The sequence below is a fragment of the Bos grunniens genome, chromosome 8 (assembly GCF_055505025.1).
Source record: "Bos grunniens cultivar Pamir isolate PY7600 chromosome 8, Bosgru_T2T1.0, whole genome shotgun sequence".
Lineage (NCBI taxonomy): Eukaryota > Metazoa > Chordata > Mammalia > Artiodactyla > Bovidae > Bos > Bos grunniens.
The window spans coordinates 20,070,090-20,091,068 of record NC_141172.1 but is presented as its reverse complement, the minus strand read 5'-3'; positions in this window follow the sequence as shown (position 1 = coordinate 20,091,068).

The window sequence follows — 20,979 nt, the reverse complement described above, 5'->3', positions numbered from 1 at the left end:
ATTTTTATTAATTTTTTAACTTTGCTAATTGTACTGTTTTTCTTATTTACCAAAAAATGGTATAATCTACAGATCCATCCCTCTTATTTCAAAAAAAGCATAGGGTGATTTACAAAGTTAAGAGGACAATCATTTCTGTGAAATATGTAGGTGGCATTTGCACAGAACACTTTTGAAGAATATATATTTTAAAAAATACTAGTGTTGCCTAGATCTGTGCAGTAGAAACCTAAGCATAACAGTAGCTAGTGTTATGGATATTTAATTGAACAAGAGAAAATGTGAACATGGGCCAAATGATGGTAGAGACACTAAAAATTATGTATAAAACCTGAAATAATAAGGATGTGATGATTGGAATACACACTGGAACTGAATGGATTATTGAAGCAGATTCATGAATAATACAAAACCAAGATGATTAACAAGGGATTTAAATAGAATGGTGACAGAGATAATTTTGTTATTCTACCTTGAATAGAGATTAAAATTAATATTTGATTTTAGCTGTATATATTTTCAGTTTGTGATTATATATATGTCTACATAATGGGTTGTGTATGTGAATCTACACAGTTTGCTACACAACTGAAATTTGTCCTTCAATTTATACTCCCCCTACCCTTAACATGCCCAAAATTTACCTGCAGCTTGCTCTGTCAAACAACTACCAAATTTTTCTCTACAATGTTTATTATATTGCTATTGATGAATTGTTGTTCTAATGAACCCTAGATCACTGTGTATTAACTCTTTGACAAACTGCTTATGATTCCTTCCAGAATATAGTTTTAGCCACTCTTATAAAACATTCCTTTGACTATATAGTCTGTAGGAAAAGTTGTCTTTGAGATAATGTTAACCTAGAATGAGAGAATCCAAGTGACAAGTACAGTTGAATATCTGATGGGACACATCAAAGACCATTCCTTTCTGGGAACTGGACTAGATAACTTATACTACACTATGAATTTGCCTCCATATAGTAGTAGTTGGGAACCACCTGAATCCCTAAGTCATTTTTTACCTCATCTAAGATTTTCTAATGATTTACCATTTATGTTTCTTCTAGTTCCCCACCCCTCCCCCATCTCTTTGCACCCCACCCTCTGGCAGGTTTTGAACCTTAGTGCACATCCCATTCTGACTTTCATTTATCATTGGTTAATCTTACTATAGGATGCTTCATGAGCCCCATGCTGATTCTGCTTTTCACACAGTCCTCTATTGGGCTTATTCACTCATTCATTTCTTTTTTGTTGTTGGAATAATTATATTTCCTCCCTTTCTCTTCATTGCTGGTAATTTCCCCCAGGGCCTATCCTAATAGCAAATTTCAACAGAGACCTATCCCTTTTATATTAATCATATTTTTATTTTTAAGTGAAAGAAATGAAAAATATAGGCAAATAGTAGTTTTATAGAGCACTGATTGTTAGTAAAAATGTAATTATAAGGCAAAAATAATTTTAATGCTATTTTTGTGGTATGTTTATTTCTAATAAGCTTTTAAAAATAATTGCTAACTGAAGAATTTCATATTTGTACGCAATGACATAAAAATGTACTAAAAATGAAATTTGTTTGAAGAGTTAAATAATTTTTAGAGGTTGTTCTTATGTTAATAACCAACTTCCTGTTCATAAACAACAGAACTCACATACAAATAACAAAACTCACATATAAAATGTACTCAAATTTTGTATTTTTGTTGTGCATTAAAGAGACTGAGTTTAAGCAAACACAAAACATGCATTGGTTATATCACTTCCTTTCCTTGTGGTCCCTACGAGAACTTCTCTATACCCTTTAATCACCTAACTCAAAGTGACTCACCACTTTTCCTAAGCCCATTTCTTTAAAATGGTATTTATCTAGTCAGATTTCCATTGATTAAGTTTGAATGTCTATTGGTCAATTACTGTCTTCTAGAACAGGTCAGTAATTATGCAATATCTATGTTTTTGCTGGTTGGGTTGCAAAGAAATCAGTTCTTCAGTTTTGACAAGAACTGATGGCCAAGTTCTAAACCTTTTTTGACCTTTATGGTAGAAATTGACTATGTAATATCCATGAAATGCTGATGAGATCAGAGAAAATGGTCATTAAGGTCTTTGAAAGAGAAATATGAAGTAAAAACTTTAGAGTAGACAGAGCCATAAAATCTAAAATTATATTCCTAAAAAAAGAATTAGTAAATTCTCTAATGTAGTTTGTTTCATTTTTAAAAATATTAATCTTTGCAATGTTTTCAAACATTAATGTATCTCATAAAACTAATAGCCACTCTGAAAAAATAACATTTTATATTTCTTATTAAGTGTACATTTAATTGGAGAAAGATTAAGCCTTTTTTCATAGCTATTGTTTCTTCCTAGGTAGTTACTGATGATTGATAATTATCACTTTAGTTTTCTACTTGAATTGATATCATCACATTGGGTAGCCAACATTCTAAGTCAACCATCCAAGGAAGCAACTTAATGTTAACTACAGAACTATCTGATTGAAATGCATGGAGTTCTAAAAGCCATTAGCTTTTATGTGCAGAGTGAAAAGTTTGCTCCATTGGCGTGTAATTTAATTTTTATAGTTAGGAGATAACAATAACATGAAAACATTACTACCAATGAAAATATACTTTATGAAGAAAGTAGAGTGGGGGAAAATGGAAGATTAGTTATTCTAAGATAAGTGGCTTTGTATATATGATAAAAAGTAAGAACAAAAATGAATCTACCATAAGCAGTTGGATGACTATAGCACTGAATAATAAATATTATAGAGTCCTCACTATAAATGCTAAATTGACAACCATATAAAGTTTTTCTCAACAATGCACCTGAAAATTCTGTATTCTGGCATCCGTTGATATAAAATGGGAGAAAAGAGGACTTTTAAAAGAGAATAGCTTATTTCTTAAGCAATGGGTGGAACACAAGTTATATGAATCAACATTGACAATGGTGTCTAAATTAATAATTAGCAAAATACTCCCTGTTCTACATTGACTGTTGCAATTATCTGTATTGGATCATTTGTTCTTGTTACAGATTCTTCATATACCATTAGGGATATTTTACTCTTTAAGTTGTCCTTCAGTTCAGTTCAGTCAGTTCAGTTGCTCAGTCGTGTCCGACTCTTTGCGACCTCTGAACTGCAGCACGCCAGGCCTCCCTGTCCATCACCATTTCCCAGAGTTCACTCAGACTCACGTCCATCGACTCAGTGATGCCATCCAGCCATCTCATCCTCTGTCGTCCCCTTCTTCTCCTGCCCCCAATCCCTCCCAGCATCAGAGTCTTTTCCAATGAGTCAACTCTTCCCATGAGGTGGCCAAAGTATTGGAGTTTCAGCTTCAGCATCATTCCCTCCAAAGAAATCCCAGGGCTGATCTCCTTCAGAATGGACTGGTTGGATCTCCTTGCCATCCAAGGGACTCTCAAGAGTCTTCTCCAACACCACAGTTCAAAAGCATCAATTCTTCGGCGCTCAGCCTTCTTCACAGTCCAACTCTCACATCCATACATGACCACAGGAAAAACCATAGCCTTGACTAGACGGACCTTTGCTGGCAAAGTAATATCTCTGCTTTTCAATATGCTGTCTAGCTTGGTCATAACTTTTCTTCCAAGGAGTAAGCATCTTTTAATTTCATGGCTGGGGTCACCATCTGCAGTGATTTTGGAGCCCAGAAAAGTAAAGTCTGACACTGTTTCCACTGTTTCCCATCTATTTCCCATGAAGTGATGGGACCAGATGCCATGATCTTCATTTTCTGAATGTTGAGCTTTAAGCCAATTTTTTCACTCTCCTCTTTCACCTTCATCAAGAGGCTTTTGAGTTCCTCTTCACTTTCTGCCATAAGGGTGGTGCCATCTGCATATCTGAGGTTACTGATATTTCTCCCAGAAATCTTGATTCCAGCTTGTGCTTCTTCCAGTCCAGCGTTTCTCATGATGTACTCTGCATAGAAGTTAAATAAGCAGGGTGACAATATACAGCCTTGACGTACTCCTTTTCCTATTTGGAACCAGTCTGTTGTTCCATGTCCAGTTCTAACTGTTGCTTCCTGACCTACATATAGGTTTCTCAAAATTAACTTTGTATAGCAAAGTCCTTCACTATTATTATTTTTTCGTTTCGTCCAAATATCTATACGTGAAAAACCTACTTCTGAAAAATATTGTTAGGTTGTTGCAAAAGTAATTGCGTTTTTGCATTGTTGAACTTTGCCATTGGATACTGGAATACATTCTTAAATAAATGTAGTTAAGTTATACATAATTTTAATGTGCATTTCTTGCTTTATGATTTTTGCTAATGACTTCTATCTTGCTGTTTGTTTTGTATGTGTTTTATACTATAAAAATTATATTAGACAAAAAGCTAATTCAAGCAAATTCGAGCATTTTTCTTATTTGAGTTCAAAATGGGTTGTAAGGCAGTGGAGACAACTCACAGCATCAACAACCCACTTGGCCCAGGAACTTCTAATGGACGTTCAGTGCAGAGGTGGTTCAAGAAGACCACCTCTTGCCAAGGAGACAGGAAACTTGAAGATGAGGAGTGTAGTAGCTGCCCATCAAATGTTGACAATGACCAACTGAGAACATCATTGAAGCTGATCCTCTTACAATCTCACAAGAAGTTGCTGAAGAACTGAACATTGACCATTCTGTGGTCATTTGGCATTTGAAACAAATTGGAAGGGTGAAAAAGCTTGATAAGTGGCTGCCTTGTGAGCTGACCACAAATTTAAAAAAAATCAGTATTTTGAAGTGTTGTCTTCTCTTATTCTGCACAACAACAACAAACCATTTCTCAATTAGATTGTGATGTGTGACAAAAAGTGGATTTTGTGCAATGCCCAGTTCAGTGGTGGGACCAAGAAGCTCCAAAGCACTTCCTAAAGCCAAACTGGCACCAAGAAAAGGTCATGTTCACTGTTTGATGGTCTGCTCCCAACCGGTCTGATCCACTATAGCTTTCTGAATCCTGGCAAAACCATTCCACCTGAGAAGTACGCTCAGCAAATTGATGAGATGAACTGAAAAATTACAGTGCGTGCAGCTGGCATCTGTCAACAGAAAGGGCCCAATTCTTCTCCACAACAGCACCTGGCCACACAGTGCACAGCCAACATTTCAGAAGTTGAACAAATTGGGCTATGAAGTTTTGCCTCATCTGCCATATTCACCTGACCTCTCACCAACTGACTACCACTTCTTCAAGCATCTCAATAACTTTTTGCAGGGAAAATGCTTCCATGACCAACAGGAGGCAGAAACTGCTTTCCAAGAGTTCACTGAATCCCAAGGCACAGACTTATGCTACAGGAATAAACAAACTTATTTCTCATTGACAAAAAATGTGTTGGTTGTAATGGTTCCTATTTTGATTAATAAAGATGTGTTTGAGCCTAGTTATAATGATTTAAAATTCATGGTTTGAAACCACAGTTATGTTTATCCAATGTCTTAGGTTGCTCAGTCATGTCCAGCTCTTTGCAAACCCATGGACTGTAGCCCTCCAGACTCCTCTGACCATGGGATTTCCCAGGCAAGAATACTGGAGTGGGTTGCTATTTCCTTCTCCAGGGGATCTTTCCAACTCAGGGATTGAACTTGTCTCCTGCATGGCAGGCAGCTTATTTCCCACTGAGTCAAGAGGGAAACCCCACAATTATATTTGCACAAACCTAAATATTAGTCCTCAGCATTGTCCTTACATGTGCTTTTAAAAGTCCCACTATTAAATAAAATTTATTTCTTTGATACTGTTAAACAAGATAGTAATAATTCATCTGAGTTTATTGTCAGAAGCTTACTATTGAGATTATTGATATAAATATCTGATTCCAATTTTAGATGCTAAGGGTTATATATATTTAAAATAATGAACTTTGTATAGTACTAGCAGTTAGACTATAAAGAAAGCTGAATGCCTAAGAATTGATGCTTTTGAACTGTGGTGTTGGAGAAGACTTTGAGAGTCCCTTGGACTGCAAGGAGATCCAACCAGTCCATCCTAAAGGAGATCAGTCCTGAGTGTTCATTGGAAAGACTGATGTTGAAGCTGAAACTCCAGTACTTTGGCCACCTGATGTGAAGAGCTGACTCATCTGAAAAGACCCTGATGCCGGGAAAGACTGAGGGCAGAAGGAGAAAGGGATGACAGGAGATGAAATGGTTGGATGGCCTCACCAACTCAATGGACATGAGTTTGGATAAACTCCGGGAGTTGGTGATGGACAGGGAGGCCTGGTGTGCTGTGGTTCATGGGATTGGAAAGAGTCAGACACGACTAAGCAACTGAACTGAACTGAACTGAGCCTTTTCATTAATCTTTTCACATATATTATTTGATTTGCTCTCTTGAGCAGCCATGAATGTCAGTTTTATTATTTTTTTAAATTATTATTATTGTTTTTTTACTTTACAATATTGTATTGGTTTTGCCATACATCAACATGCATCTGCCATGGGTGTACACGTGTTCCCCATTCTGAACCCCCCGTCACCTCCCTCCCCATGCCATCCCTCTGGGTCATCCCAGTGCTCACCAGTCCAGGTTCAATGCAGTTTTATTATTTTTTAATGGAGGCTTAAAGAGATATTTCTGCTTTATTGACTATGCCAAAGCCTTTGACTGTGTGGATCACAATAAACTGTGGAAAATTCTGAAAGAGTTGGGAATACCAGACCACCTGATCTGCCTCTTCAGAAATTTGTATGCAGGTCAGGAAGCAACAGTTAGAACTGGACATGGAACAGCAGACTGGTTCCAAATAGGAAAAGGAGTTCATCAAGGCTGTATATTGTCACCCTGTTTATTTAACTTCTATGCAGAGTACATCATGAGAAACGCTGGGCTGGAAGAGACACAAGCTGGAATCAAGATTGCCGGGAGAAATATCAATCATCTCAGATATGCAGATGACACCACCCTTATGGCAGAAAGTGAAGAGGAACTCAAAAGCCTCTTGATGAAAGTGAAAGTGGAGAGTGAAAAAGTTGGCTTAAAGCTCAACATTCAGAAAACGAAGATCATGGCATCTGGTCCCATCACTTCATGGGAAATAGATGGGGAAACAGTGGAAACAGTGTCAGACTTTATTTTTCTGGGCTCCAAAATCACAACAGATGGTGACGGCAGCCATGAAATTAAAAGACGCTTACTCCTTGGAAGGAAAGTTATGACCAACTTAGATAGCATATTGAAAAGCAGAGACATTACTTTGCCAACAAATGTTCGTCTAGTCAAGGCTATGGTTTTTCCTGTGGTCATGTATGGATGTGAGAGTTGGACTGTGAAGAAGGCTGAGCACTGAAGAATTGATGCTTTTGAACTGTGGTGTTGGAGAAGACTGTTAAGAGTCCCTTGGACTGCAAGGAGATCTAACCAGTCCATTCTGAAGGAGATTAGCCCTGGGATTTCTTTGGAAGGAATGATGCTAAAGCTGAAACTCCAGTACTTTGGCCACCTCATGCGAAGAGTTGACTCATTGGAAAAGACTCTGATGCTGGGAGGGATTGGAGGCAGGAGGAGAAGGGGACGACAGAGGATGAGATGGCTGGATGGCATCACTGACTCGATGGACGTGAGTCTGAGTGAACTCCGGGAGTTGGTGATGGACAGGGAGGCCTGGTGTGTTGCGATTCATGGGGTCGCAAAGAGTTTGACACGACTGAGCGACTGATTTGATCTGATCTGATCTGAAGAGATTAAGAGATTTGTTCATGCTAACCCAATTCATAAATAGTTCAATTCAAAAGCACTTATTAAGCACAGAATATATAATAGTTAATATTCTGGCCCACTAGGATATTAAAAATAATTTCTAAATGTACCTATTCTCGTGGGATTAATCTCAAGTGTAGAGGTAAACAAATATGTTAAATAGGATTAAATTGTTATACCAATGATATTGTATCTTTTACCAATGACATTTCAATAAGAGGGAGAGGCTTACATTTTTATATCTTTTTAAAAAATTATTTTAGAGATGAGGGCTTGATATGTATTCATTGGCTCACATACTGAATGTATTTCTTGTTTACCATGTTATTAAACATCCAGGATTTTGCCATTAGTTTTTTCTCCTTACTACACATATGTTTCCTGAATGAATTCTCCAAAATTTTTACTGTATTCTGATAACTATAAAATCTTTAGCTCAGACATTTCTCATCAATCCATGCTACAGTTCTCTCAAAAGGAAATACCACAAGATGACCCGTAATCTCCACTTCACCTCTTTCCACTCTGCTTCTGGTATTAATGAAAGAAATGATTTAATCATTTGCCTAAACAAAAGTCCTTGAAGTCATCCTGTCTTTATCTCACAACTAAATGTTTATCTAATCAGGCCATATTCTTCTACACACAATGCCATGTCCTCAAGTTATCTCCTAGTTTGATTGTACAAGTAGTCTCCTTGTCTCAGGCACTATTTCTCCATTCAAGTATCCTATAGAAGTCGGTGAGTTTGTTTCTGTTTTTTTCTTTAAAGAAACTCAAATGTTACTGTGTTTCTTCAAAATCCTTTATTCTCTCAGGATAAGCCCCTAACTCTCAAATCTTCCTGAATAATTTTAAATTCCCTGTGTTACCTATACTAGTTTTTATGTTTGGGCCTTTACTCATATTTCCCTTCTTTACTCCTTTTCCTCCTCCTTCTCCTACTCCAAACATTTCCTCCATATCTTGTTTGTTAGAAACATTTTATTTGTTATGTTCCATAGGAAGTTCTTACTCTTCCTCAAGGCTAGGCTCTTCTCCTGCACCCACTGTCTTATAATATTGTTGCTTCTATTATTACAATAATCACATAGTACTGTAACTAAGAAACTAGGTAGAAAGTAAGAAGTTTCAGATCTAAGAAGCACCCTATTAAAAAAAATTCTCCCATTTTATTACCTGATGATTACATAGTAAGAATTTATTTTGTTTGTGCCTTCCACTCCCTACCCTAATATTCCCCTTCCTTGTTACCACTAGTTTGTTCATCTGTGAGTCTGCTTCTTTTTTATTATATTCACTAGTTTGTTGTAGTTTTAGATTCCACATATAAGTGATATCATATATCTGCCTTTCTCTGACTGACATTTCATTTAGCATAGGGCTGTCCAAGTCCATCCATGCTCTACAAATGGAAAATTTTCTTTCTTTTTTATGGCTGAGTAGTATTTGTGTGTGTGTGTGTGTGTGTGTGTATGCATACCACATCTTCCTCATCCATTCATCTGTTGATGAACTTAGGTTGCTTCCATCTATTGGCAATTATAAATTATGCTACTATGAAAATTGGTGTGTATGTGTCTTTTTGAATTAATAATTTTAACTCTGTTCAATTCTCAGGAGTAGAAGTGCTGAGTCATATGGTAGTTCTGGGCTTTCTCAGTGGTGCTTGTGGTAAAGAACCCACCTGCCAATGTAGGAGACATTAGAGATGCAAGTTTAATCCCTGGGTTGGGAAGATCCTGTGGAGGAGGGCATTGCAACCCACTCCAGTATTCTTGCCTGGAGAAACCTATGGACAGAAGAGCCTGACAAGCAATAGTCCATAGGGTTTCAAAGAGCCTGACATGACTGAGCAACTTAACACACACATGGTAGTTCTATTTAGTTTATTAAGTTTATCAAGTTGATGAAAAGGGGTTAGGGTTAAGGTTAGGGTGAAGGTGAGGGTGAGGATGAGGGTGAAAGAGGAGAGTTAAAAGCTGGCTTAAAATTCAACATTCAAATAACTAAGATCATGAGATCTGGTCCCATCACTTCATGACAAATAGATGGGCAAACAATGGAAACAGTGAGAGAATTTATTTCCTTGGGTTCCAAAATGGCTACAGATGAAATTAAAAGATGCTTGCTCCTTGGAAGAATCTAGATAGAAGAATATCTAGATAGAATATTAAAAAGCAGAGACATTACTTTGCCAACAAAGATCCATATAGTTAAAGCTGTCGTTTTTCCAGTAGTCATATATGGATGTAAGAGTTGGACCACAAAGAAAGCTGAGTGCTGAAGAATTGATACTTTTGAACTGTGGTGATGGAGAAGACTTTTTTAGAGTCCCTTGGACTGCAAGGAGATCAAACCAGTCAACCCTGAAGGAAATCAGTCCTGAATATCCTTTGGAAGGACTGATGGCTGAAGCTGAAGCTCCAGTACTTTGGTCACCTGATATGAAGAGCCGACTCATTAGAAAAGACCCTGATGCTGGGAAAGATTGAAGGCAGGAGGAGAAGGGGATGTCAGAAGATGAGATGGTTGGATGGCATCACTGACTAAATGGACATGAGTTTGAGCAAGCTCTGGGAGTTGGTGATGGACAGGGGAGCCTGGCGTGCTGCAGTACATGGGGTTGCAAAAAGTCGGACATGACTGAGCAAATGAACTGAACTGATGGTAGTTCTATTTTTAGCTTTTAGAGAAACCACCATACTACTTTCCACAGTGGCTGCACCAATTCCCATTCCCATCAAAAGTATAACAGGGTTCCCTTTACTCCACATCCTGGGAGATATTTGTTATTTGTGTTGTTTTTGATGATAGCCATTTTGACAGGTGTGAGGTGGTATCTCATTGTAGTTTTGATTTGCAATTCCCTGATAATTAGTGATGTTAAACATCTTTTCATGTGCCTGTTGGCCATCTGCTTGTCCTCTATGGGAAAATGTCTATTCAGTTATTCCATTTTAAAATTGGGTTGTTAGTTTTTCTGCTATTGAGTTGTATGAGCTGTTTATATATGTTGGATATTAATCCATTATTGATCATATCATTTGCAAATATTTTCTGTCCTTAATATTAAGTTGTCTTTTTGCTTTGTCAATGGTTTACTTTGCAGTGCAAAAGCTTTTAACTTTAATTAGGTCCCATTTATTACTTTTGCTTTTGTATCCTTTAGTTTAGGAGAGAGATCCAAAAAATATTTGCTTTAGTTTAAGTCAAAGAGTATTCTGCCTATCTTTTCTTTTAGGAGTTTTATAGTATCCAGTCTTACATTTAGATCTTTAATCCATTTTGAGTTTTATCTTATATAGGGTATTAGAGAATGTTTCAATTTTACTCTTTTACATGTAGCTGACCAGTTTTCCCAGCACCACTTTTTGAAGACTGTCTTTTCTCAATTGTATATTCTTCCTTCCTTTGCTGTAGATTCATTGGCCATAAGTGCATGAGCTTCTTTCTGGACTGTCTATCCTGTTCCATGTATTTATACGTCTTTTTTTTTTTTTTTTTGCCGCTACCATAATGTTTTGATCACTGCAGCTTTGTAGTAAAGTCTGATGTGAGAGAATGTGATTCTTCCAACTCTGTTCTCCTTTCTCAAGATTTGTTGACTATCTGGGTTCTCTTGGGTTTCCATACAAGTTTAAAAAATATTTTTCTAGCTCTATAAAGAGGCCATTGGTATTTTTATAAAGATCACATTAATCTAAAGATTTCCTTGGGTAGTATGGCCATTTTAACAACTGATTCTTCAAATCTCATAACATGGTATGTCTTTCCATCTGCTTGTGTTGTCTTCAGTTTCTTTCACCAGTGTCATATTTTTCTGAGTAGAGGTCTCTTGCCTCCTTAGGTAAATTTATTCCTAGATGTTTTATTCTTTTTAATGTAATGGTAAATGGGCTTGTTTTTAAAATTTCTCTTTCTCATAGTTTGTTGTTGTGTAGAAATGCAGCAGGTTTCTGTATATTAACTTTGTATCCAGCAACTTTACCAGATTTGTTGAAAACTCTCATAGTTTTCTGGTGGTGTCTCCAGGATTTTCTGTGTAGTATCATGTCATCTGCCAATGATGACAGTTTTACTTCTTCCTTTCCAGTTTGGATTCCTTTTATTTGTTTTTCGTTTACAATTGCTATGACTATGACTTCCAAAACTATGTTGAATGAAAATGGCAAGAGTGAGCATCATTGTCTTATTCTTGATCTTAGAGGAAATGCTTTCAGCTTTTCATCATTGAGTATGATACTAGCTGTTGGTTTGTCATATATGGTCTTTATTATTTTGAATTTTGTTCCCTCTGTGCCTGCTTTTTGGAGATGTTTTATCATAAATTGGTATTGAATTTTATCAAAATCTTTTTCTGCATCTATTGAGATGATAATATGGTTTTTATTATTCAATTTGTTAATTGATTCAGTTTATTAATTTGTTAATCAATCACATTGATTAATTTATGGATATTGAAGAATCCTTACATCCCTGGGGTAAATCCCACCAATCATGGTGTATGTTATTTTTACTGTATTGTTGAATTTGGTTTGCTAGTATTTTGTTGAGGACTTTTGTATCTAGAACATCCTATTTTTTATTGAATCTTTAACAGATAGCATTGTCTGACATATTGAATGTATTTATTATTTTTATTGGAAAAATGAATTATTTTTAGAGCTTTACTGAAATTAAAAAAAAGAAAAAAAAAAGAATAAGAAAAAAAAAAAAAAGAAAAGAAAGAAAGAGACATAGTAGCCCCCACTGGTTAAAATACCAAGTCTATATTTCTTATACCACATTAGATTACAAGCCTTGAAAGAATATAAAATAGTCCATGATACATTATAAGGATCATTCCTATCTGATTTCAAATGAATTTTGATTATTTGCATACTACTTAAGCAAGTAAAAAAAAAAATTAAAATATGTCAAATAATTTGTATTAATTTTATGTACAAAGGTGAAACTTGGAATAAGAATTGATATAGAGGAAAGTGCATTGACTTAAAAATGTAAAGGAGACATATGCCAAGGCTTTACATTGGATACTTTAAATATAATATATCCCTAATAATTCCAACATAGCTTTAAAAAGTTATTATTAGAGAAGTTACCCAAAAGTCTGTGTGGTACATGAAAATTCAGAGTGAATTCATCTGAAAAACTACCAGCAGGCTATGGAGACAAATAGTGTGAACTCAAATGTTGTGTATTAATGATGGACTTGCTTTCATCCCTGAACTAAATTTTCATTAAGATTCCCAATTTGATCACATTAAGAATGTATACTCATGCTAACAAAATTCTCATTAAGATAATGTATCAATGTGTTAATTTCCTGGGATATTTTTCTCAATAATCAAACTATAGTGGGAAGTCATATAAGTTGACGTTTGTTTAGAATCTACCAGAAAAGGAGAATTTGGTTGTAAGATATAAATGCTTAATAAATAAGGCTTTGAGGATCCTACTCTTTCCTTTTCTATAATATGTATTTATTTATCCAGGGGATCAAATTTTCAGGTCTGCCTGACAAGGTGATCTTTTCCTGGATATTGCATGAATGGCCACTGCTAACAATTGCTTAAGTCTCTTGTTTTTCTTTTCCTTTAGACTGACCAACCTCTGATCAGATCAGTCACTCAGTCGTGTCCGACTCTTTGCGACCCCATGAATCGCAGCATGCCAGGCCTCCCTGTCCATCACTAACTCCCGGAGTTCACCGAGACTCACATCCATCGAGTCAGTGATGCCATCCAGCCATCTCATCCTCTGTCGTCCCCTTCTCCTCCTGCCCCCAATCCCTCCCAGCATCAGAGTCTTTTCCAATGAGTCAACTCTTCCCATGAGGTGGCCAAAGTACTGGAGTTTCAGCTTTAGCATCATTCCTTCCAAAGAAATCCCAGGGCTGATCTCCTTCAGAATGGACTGGTTGCATCTCCTTGCAGTCCAAGGGACTCTCAAGAGTCTTCTCCAACACCACAGTTCAAAAGCATCCATTCTTCGGCACTCAGCCTTCTTCACAGTCCAACTCTCACATCTATACATGACCACAGGAAAAACCATAGCCTTGACTAGACGAACATTTGTTGGCAAAGTAATGTCTCTGCTTTTGAATATGCTATCTAGGTTGATCATAATTTTCCTTCCAAGGAGTAAGTGTCTTTTAATTTCATGGCTGCAGTCACCATCTGTAGTGATTTTGGAGCCCAGAAAACAAAGTCTAACACCGTTTCCACTGTTTCCCCATTTATTTCCCATGAAGTGATAGGACCGGATGCCATGATCTTTGTTTTCTGAATGTTGAGCTTTAAGCCAACTTTTTCACTCTCCTCTTTCACTTTCATCAAGAGGCTTTTGAGTTCCTCTTCACTTCCTGCCATAAGGGTGGTGTCATCTGCATGTCTGAGGTGATTGATATTTCTCCTGGCAATCTTGATTCCAGCTTGTGCTTCTTCCAGTCCAGCGTTTCTCATGATGTACTCTGCATAGAAGTTAAATAAGCAGGGTGACAATATACAGCCTTGACGTACTCCTTTTCCTATTTGGAACCAGTCTGCTGTTCCATGTCCAGTTCTAACTGTTGCTTCCTGACCTGCATACAAATTTCTCAAGAGGCAGATCAGGTGGTCTGGTATTCCCATCTCTTTCAGAATTTTCCACAGTTGATTGTGATCCACACAGTCAAAGGCTTTGGAATAGTCAATAAAGCAGAAACAGATGTTTTTCTGGAACTCTCTTGCTTTTTCCATGATCCCGCGGATGTTGGCAATTTGATCTCTGGTTCCTCTGCCTTTTCTAAAACTAGCTTAAACATCAGGAAGTTCACCGTTCACATATTGCTGAAGCCTGGCTTGGAGAATTTTGAGCATTACTTTACTAGCGTGTGAGATGAGTGCAATTGTGTGATAGTTTGAGCATTCTTTGGCATTGTCTTTCTTTGGGATTGGAATGAAAACTGACCTTTTCCAGTCCTGTGGACACTGCTGAGTTTTCCAAATTTGCTGGCATATTGAGTGCAGCACTTTCACAGCATCATCTTTCAGGATTTGGAATAGCTCAACTGGAATTCCATCACCTCCACTACCTTTGTTCGTAGTGATGCTTTCTAAGGCCCATTTGACTTCACATTCCAGGATGTCTGGCTCTAGGTGAGTGATCAGACCATCGTGATTATCTGGGTCGTGAAGATCTTTTTTGTACAGTTCTTCTGTGTATTCTTGCCATCTCTTCTTAATATCTTCTACTTCTGTTAGGTCCATACCATTTCTGTCCTTTATCAAGCTCATCTTTGCATGAAATGTTCCTTTGATATCCTAGAACCCATCAAATATTGCTCTCACTTTTAGCTGTGATTGGTAACTCTGGTCAGGTCTTTCTGAATGAGGATTTCACTTTTCTCAGCTATGACCCATTATTTTTCTCATCATTTAAATTTGAAGAAGGCAAGTTTGTTTGCATTACCAATAGCGTCTGTAGACAGTGCATTATCTCATTTTATCCTGCAACTATTTAAGTTTACAATATAGGTGTTAATAAACAATTCTGTTTCACAGTTAGAGGATTTATGCTAAAGAGTCTAAGTAACATTTCTTAAGGCATAGCTGGTATCCAAAGAAAGTTTGACTCCAGAGCCTTTGCTCTTCCAAGTCTTATTTTTCAATCTTAGTTCTGTATCTAAGTAAATGTTTACTCATAGGCAGACCACTAATTTCCCTCTACTCCACTTTGCTTATCACAAAAGTAAGTTGCTTCTGTAGATTATTTTTAACATTTTTTCCAGGTCTATTTTTTTTTTTCAATAGGAAGCTTTATAATTTCCTGTCTTCTCTAGCCATACCAGGTAGTCTCTATTTCACAACACAAAGCAAGGATATGCTATGAACTTAATTCTCATTCTAGATGCCTGTGTATTGACATGAGGTTGACTAAAGTCTTATTTTTTAGTGATCTTTCATCTTTTTTTTCTTAATGGTTAATTTAATGAGGAGTTGGTTGGTCCCATTTCTTATAAAGGAAAGAGATTAGAGTTTGAGTAGCTCTTTCAGCTACTTTTTAATTACTTCTGATTTCATGTTTTTTAAGATGAAATGACTGTAACTTATTTAAGAGGAAGAAACTTTTGTGATGTGCATTATAACTATAGTACATCAAAGTCCTCATTTTTTGGTACTATGCAGGTGTAGAAATTTTGTGACACAGGAGGATACACCATGGGTAGTAGAAAGGGAAAAGGGAAAACAAAATTACACTGCTTTCACTCATTTGCTTTGCAACAGATGTTTATGTAGAAAAGCATTTTGCTTTCCTATTTATTGAGGAGTGTGGTCATGACAAGCCATGTCTATTTCTTCAGCTATTCTGAAAGCTTTGAGTCTAAAGGGATCGGAGTAGCCTAAATAAATTGTCCTGATGCCAGTAAATAGTGACTTTGTACAAGGGGCAGAGTGAGCATCTGCTTTTCCTAGAATTCTAGAGCCAAGTGTGATATCTGGGGAGAAGGGGTAGAATTGGACTGACAGCTTAGTTTTTCTGTGGCCTGCATTTACTGGAGTTAGCTGTGAAAATAGGCCAGCTTAATCAATGTAGGCCTGTTTGTCATATCATTGTTTCTTGTGACATTGGCTTTCCCTCTGCACCTGAGACCTGGGTCAGTGATTCCATCTCCCTGTTCCATACACATCTAGCTGACAGATTATCGTCTTTATACAGAAGTCTCTTAAATAAATGTTTACCTCCCTTTAAAGTCCTGTATTAATAAAGGGACCATATAGATGTTTTGTTAGTAATAATATCTCCAGCATCCAGCCAAAGTTTTTCTCTCTAAGGGAGAAAGAAAGGGAAATAAGAAAGGTTTTTTTTTTTTTTTCCCCACTGATTAATGAAAAGATGGGCTTCCCTGGTGATTTAGCAATAAAGAAAGGGCTGAAATGCAGGAGATGTGGGTTAGATCCCTGGGTTGGGAAGATCACCTGGAGTAGGAAATGGCAAGCCACTCCAGTATTCTTGCCTGAAAAATCCCATGGACAGAGTAGACAGATGGGCAATAATAATCCATAGGGTTGCAGAAGAATCTGACACAATTTAGGGACTAAAATAACAATAACAATGAAAAGCCAAATTATCACTTCACAATAGGAACTACCATAGACTAAAAACAGAAAGAAAGAAGAAAAAAAATCACATAGTTACTGACCTCCTAGTACCAAAACTGTTATTTTATAAATTGCTTTGAGATTGGGATGGGTGAACCAACTGTCACCAAAGAATTGGATCCCATGGTTCCTACATTCTAAATAACTCATCAGTATCTAAAAGACATAAAAAATAGGATAGATGTGTACATCCTAAGTTGTAAAAAGAATAAAGAAAAATTCAGGATAGTATTGCTTTTTTTCATGCTTTAAGATTAAGAAAATGGGAATAAATGAAAGTGGTGCTAATTTTAGTGTGAAAGTGAAAGTTGCTCAGTGGTGTCTGACTCTCTGTGACTCCATGGCCTATACAGTCCATGGAATTCTCTAGGCCAGAATACTGGAGTGGGTAGCCTTTCCCTTCTTCAGGGGATCTTCCCAACCCAGGGATCAAACCCAGGTCTCCCTCATTGTGGGCAGATTCTTTACCAGCTGAACCACAAGGTAAGCCCAAGAATACTGGAGTGGGTAGCCTATCCCTTCTCCAGCAGATCTTCCCAATCCAGAAATCAACCCGGGGGCTCCTTCATTGCAGGCAGATTCTTTACCAACTGAGCTATCAGGGAAGTCCAATTTTAGTTTACTTGTTGGTATAAATTCAGTAACAAACTTCAGCAAATAATCATCTTGAAGAAGTAAACTTTGGACCTGTCCTTCCATGCAACCTATCTTTAAACATAATTGGAAGTTCTGTTTATCCTCAGCGGATCTTCAGGAGGGAGCCTAAAAGTCACCTGATTGTAGAAACAGAATCTGACCTCGTTTCTTTTCAACAAGGAGCTACCATTATCTTTAATCCAGTTGGAAAGCTGATTACTTTATTTTTTTAAGCCAGAGAGGACTCTTGACTCAGATGCCTTTATTTTCATTGTAGAGATACTTAGCTGAGTCAGTAACCAGGCATAATATATCACACGCTGAGTCTTTGAAATTTATATCTTAGACATGCAAAGTCAAGAATTGCTTGTTCAGTTCAATTGCTTCAAATACAGAACATTCTATTTGTTGTAATATAAATGGTAAACACATCAGACAACACAAACAGAGTAACTGAGAATCCCTTGTCTTAAGGACAAATTCTACCAATGGAGATATATAACATATCAAAGAAAGATGAAAGTTTTGATTAATCTGGTCACATGTTAACCAAAATTTTGCATCCTAGATGTTTACATTTTTCAATACAGTGATATCTCTACTCTAGAGAGAATTATTTATGTGTTCAAGAAAGTCTTCTATAAACTAGAGAATACAATTACTATCTAAGAAAATTAATCCAGTTGGCTTCCTTCTAGAAGTTCTAACAACAAAAAGTGTTGAGGGATGAGGAATCAGAAATAGGTAAACTAAGAATAATGATAGAAGCACAATACTAAATAAAGAGAGAGAAGGCAAATGTGAGTGGAGGAAGGTTGTTTGGAAATGTCTGCGCTTCTATATAGTCACAAAATGTGCATTCCCTACCTTGAATAAAGCTGTTTCTTGTAAGTAATTTCTGTGTTTCTATACTTCAGCTGTTCCACTAAGCTAGTATTTTGTAAAGAATTATCTTATTGATTTCAGCCTTTTAGTATGTTCATCTGCTGAATACATTTATTCTTTTCTCTTTTAAAAAATATTAATTTTTAATGGAAGAATAATTACTTTACAATATTGTGTTGGTTTCTGCCATACATCAACATGAATCAGCCAAAGGTACATATATGTCCACTCTCTTCTGAACCTTCCTCCCACCTCATCCCACTTAAATGACAATTTTGTTGTTGTCATTGACCTCAAGAATGGGGTATCTTAAAAAGATATGTGGAGAAAAATGGAAGAAAGGCTTATTATATACTTTACCATTTGTAGAAAGTCATTTCAAATAGATGGAAGTCCACATGATGGACTCTTACATTCACTGATGGGAAGATTTCCATGGTGAAGAGGTTGTGCTAATGAGGGATTAAAAGCAACTATTTAAAAAAATTATTGAAGTATCATTGATTTACAATGTTGTGTTAGGTTCAGGTATACAGCACAGTGAATCAGTTATACATATACATATACACTCTTTTTTAAAAATTATTATTGTTTTCTCATATAGGTCATTACAGGGCATTGACTAGAGTTCCATATACTATACAGTAAGTCCTTACTAGTTATATCTTCTATATATAGTAGTGGTATATGTCAATCCCAGCCTCCCAGTTCATCTCTCCCTCTCCCTTACCCTCTGATAACCATAAGTTTATCACCTGTATGTGGGTCAAGAAGCAACTGTTAGAACCTTATATGGAACAACTGACTGATTCAAATTTGAGAAAGGAGTACCACAAGGCTGTATATTGTCACGCTGTTTATTTAACTTATATGCAGAGCACATCATGTGAAATGCTTGGCTGGATGAGTTACAAGCTGAAATCAAGATTTCTGGGACAAATATCAACAATCTCAGATATGCAGATGATACCACTCTAATGGCAGAAAGCAAAGAGGAACAAAACATCCTGTTGATGAGGGTGAAAGAGGAGAGTGAAAAGGCCAGCTTAAAACTCAATATTATGTCTGATATGAGAATTGCTACTCCAGTTTTCTTTTGCTTCCCATTTGCATGGAATATATTTTTCCATCCTCTCACTTTCAGTGTATATGTGTCTTTAGGTCTGAAGTGGGTATCTTGTAGATAGCATATTTATGGGTCTTGTTTTTGTATCCATTCAGCCAGTCGTGTCTTTTGGTTGGAGCATTTAATCCATTTACATTTAAAGTAATTATTGATATATGTGCTCCTATTGCCATTTTCTTAATTGTTTGGGATTGATTTTGTAGATCTTTTTTCTTCTCTTGTACATTACTGTATGTGAAATAGATAGCCAATGGAAATTTGCTGTATGGCTCAGAAAAGTCAAACAGAGGCTCTGTATCAACCTAGAGGGGTGGGATGAGAAGGGAGATGGGAGGGAGATTCAAAAGGGAGGGGATATATGTATTACTATGGCTAATTCATGTTGAGGTTTCACAGAAAACAACAAAATTCTGTAAAGCAATTATCCTTCAATAAAAAGTAAATTAATTAAAAAAAACTCAATATTAATAAAAAACTAAGATCATGGCATCCAGTCCCATCACTTCATAGCAAATAGAAAAGAAAAAGGTGGAAGCAGTGACAGATTTCCTCTTCTTGGGCTCTAAAATCACTGCGGATGGTGACTGCAGCCAAGAAATTAGAAGACAGTTGCCTCTTAGAAGGAAAGCTATGACAAACCTAGACGGTGTATTGAAAAGCAGAGACATCACTTTGCTGACAAAGGTCCATAGAGTCAAGGCTATGGTCTTTCCAGCAGTCATGTATGGATGTGAGAGTTGGACCAAAAAGGAGGCAAAGTGCTGAAGAATTGATGCTTTTGAACTGTGGTGCTGGAGAAGACTCTTGAGAGTTCCTTGGACAGCAAGGAGATCAAACCAGTCAATCCTAAAGGGAATCAATCCTGAATACTCATTGAAAAGATTGATGCTGATGCTGAAGCTCCTATACTCTGGCCACCTGATACAAACAGCCAACTCAATGGAAAAGAGCCTGATGCTGGGAAAGATTGAAGGGAGAAGGAGAAGAGGGTGACAGAAGATGAGATGGTTGGATGGCATCACCGATTCAATGGACATGAAGTTGGGCAAACTCTGGGAGATGGTGAGGAGTGCTGCAGTCCATGGGTTCGCAAAGAGTGATACACAACTTGGAGACTGAACAAAAACAACAGCAATAAGCTTGTTTTCTACATTCTGTAACTCTATTTCTGTTTTGTAGATAAGTTCATTTGTACCCTGCTTTTCTATTCCACATATAAGAGATAGCATATGATATTTGTCTTTCTCTGTCTGACTTACTTCACTCAGTATGACAATCTCTAGGTCCATACCTGTATGTCACTTTGCTCAGGAATCTCTCTTTTAGCCATATGTTCAGTGCACCAACTATAATTCTATTATATTCTCTTTTTTTTGCATACTGTGTGAGTCATATGTTGGTAAAATTTCTGGAGGGCATTTGTAGCCCTGACATCTTAGAACA